Source organism: Panthera onca, chromosome D3, assembly GCF_046562875.1.
Source record: "Panthera onca isolate mPanOnc1 chromosome D3, mPanOnc1 haplotype 2, whole genome shotgun sequence".
NCBI lineage: Eukaryota > Metazoa > Chordata > Mammalia > Carnivora > Felidae > Panthera > Panthera onca.
In genome coordinates this window covers 72,098,800-72,101,662 of record NC_138350.1, presented here as the reverse complement: position 1 = coordinate 72,101,662, position 2,863 = coordinate 72,098,800, and the positions used below count along the sequence as shown (strand labels likewise).

Sequence of the window (2,863 nt, the reverse complement as noted above, 5' to 3'; positions counted from 1 at the left end):
GTAACCATCCTGAGTTTATTTTTAGAGTATCTGAATGAAACCTTCTTCTTGTTCAATGTAAACAGGTCTTTTCCGCAAACTCACAAATGCCTTTTTTTGAGTTCTTCTATCTATGACTTTAAGAAATACAGGGAAAGAAAAGAGAATAAGGATACGGAAGGCCCAGAGATGATATCCTGACACCCATTCCATTTAATTAACAAAAAAATTAATTCAGGAAATGAAAAAAAAATGGATCAGATAGAAACAAGGTCATTCATGAGTAAGCCAACTATCTATTTGAAGGAGGATGATGTAAGTAAAATAGAACTTTATTTTATTTATTTATTTATTTTTCTCTAATCCAAAAAGTTGATTCAATACACCCATCTACTTGGAAGTTTATGGAAATGACTGGACTCAGGTAGGCGGCATCCAGCCCAGGTCCTGAGTTGTTATAAGAAAGGGGAGTGACAGCTGTAGGTATCATGCTGACCTGTGTTGTCAGAGTCTCTTCAAGTTGCTCTTGCATGCAGGTGGAGATCCCATGGCCACAACTGGCCGCAGCTCTTGGAACCATGCTGAATAGAATTTTATTTTTATTTAATTTTTTTTAATGTTTATTCATTTTTGAGACAGAGAGAGACAGAGCATGAACAGGAGAGGTCAGAGAGAGAGGGAGACACAGTATCCGAAGCAGGCTCCAGGCTCCGAGCTGTCAGCACAGGCGGGGCTCGAACTCACAGACTGTGAGATGGTGACCTGAGCTGAAGTCAGCCGCTTAACCGACTGAGCCACCCAGGCGCCCCTAGAATTTTATTTTTAAGATTAAAGAGTTTTCATGTTCAGGGAGAGGTTTAGAATTTCAAGAAATTTTAGTCTTAATTTGTATACTATTTTTAAAGTGATAGATAAGGAAGGGACTATTATATGAAAGTAATATAGTACCTTATAATGCCTTATAACGTCCTTCAGAAGTTCAAATATCTTACAATCTAATCCACAAATATAAGGGAAAGTTAAAGTCTAAATATAAAGGAAAATGATAGTAATTTACCCGTGCTAATCCTTTCTTTCTCTTTAGAGCTATGAATTTGCTCAATATATTTTTCAGTTAGAAACAAAAATCATTTCATTTCTTACTCTCATATTTATTGTACTTTTCAATGTTAAAACAATACAACCTTCAAAATGCCAAGCTGTGCAAAGAAATATTGCTCCAAAATAATTAGAAAATATGTATGAGATACTAAAACATCTGGATGAAAAAAAGAAACATTAAATCAACTGTCAAACAACTGTTTTATTTCTCCAATGTTAAATATCTGTTTTTTTGAAACATCTGGATGTTTCCTGGATGAAAAAAGTTGCTAGTGGTGGAAGGATCTTTTATGTTGTATCTAAATGCATCAGGATGGCTTCTGTCTAGGATCAGGATTAAAAGACAATGACTGCTCTGATAATGAGGTTCATCTCTGAGCAAAGAAGTTAGGCAAGAAGGGCTTTCTAGGTGGTTTGAGATAATTAGAAACACCTTGACAATCATGCACATATATCTGTTCATTGACTTCTTGCTTTTCCAGTCAATTCATTCTACTCCTTATCCCCCAACCCCAATCCAAACACACACCTTTAACTTTGTTCTCACTGCTGGGCCTTAAATGAGAAAGCTAATTGGTGTATGGAATCCATTTTAATCCCAAAGAAGGAATCTGTCTGCGGGGGTGTCAATGGTATTCACCAGGAAGCCTCCCAGGGGAGGGGGATGGTATTCAATTTCCTGGGAAACCATCACCAGGATTCTGTCACCAGGAAGACACAGTATGAAACCAGCAGGACACATCATAGACCTCACCTTCAGAGAGCCAGGGGGCCTGTAAATTGTTCTTCTGTAGGCAGTTACCTGCAGGAGACTCATTAGGGGTGAGTTTCACTGGGCGTCCTGACTACCAGCCCAGTGCAGCAGGAGTAGGAAAAATTAACACACCAGAACCAGGAGGAAAAAACCTTCCTCCTCCCAGCTCCCTCACATGTCCTCTATTGACAAAGATTAGCATTGTGCCAGCTGGCAGGGGAGAAATGTTTCAGTATCGCAGTAGACAAGGAAAGGTGGATTTGGGACTGAGAGGCAATGAGCTGATAACTAGCACATTTTTGCTCCTGGTAGGTGCTGGAATCAGGTTTGAATGTAATGGAATCAAAGAAAGGTAAATCACAAACCAGGGTCATGCAGCCTTACAACAGTGTTATTCAAAAGATCATCCAATCTTTACTGCTTCTGTTATTTAGGTTATAAGATGTTTATAGGTTTTCTGTATCTTTGGATATCAGATATCACCAACGCAAGGACAAACCACTAAGGACCATTATGGTACCATCTTGATAGAAAATCAATGTCAATTAGACTAAGACATGGCATTGATTGGAATTTGCATCCTAGTTTCTGAGACACTCAAATGTAAAATAAGATCTTAGGAATTTAAGGCCTTTATTGTCTTAGAATTAATAAAATACAACTTAAAAAGATTATAGTTTTGGGCAGTAACCTCAGCAAACGGTCTCTCATCTCCCTTTTTCCTTGCCCTTCTGATTCAAATCTTTTTTTAATTTTTTTTAATGTTTATTTTTGAGAGAGTGAGAGACAGAGCATGAGCAGGGAAGGGGCAGAGAGAGAGGGAGACACAGAATCTGAAGCAGGCTCCAGGGTCCCAGCCGTCAGCACTGGGCAAGCCCGTGCTCGACGCGGGGCTCGAACTCACAAACTGCAAGATCATGACCTGAGCTGCAGTTGGACGCCTAATGGACTGAGCCACCCAGGCGCCCCATCTACTAATTCAAATCTTAATAATCTTTCTATATGTAGTATTTCTTTCACCTCCATGAA

The 2,863-nt window shown here is 39.1% G+C and overlaps 1 non-coding gene across 1 annotated transcript; it reads right to left on the bottom strand.

Annotated features, from left to right (window-relative positions):
• Window positions 1-432: 432 nt before the first annotated feature.
• LOC132666151 (small nucleolar RNA SNORA44) lies at window positions 433-563 on the bottom strand. Its single transcript, XR_009604527.2, has one exon. It is a non-coding gene; the product is annotated as a small nucleolar RNA SNORA44 (small nucleolar RNA).
• Between the last annotated feature and the right edge of the window lie 2,300 nt (window positions 564-2,863).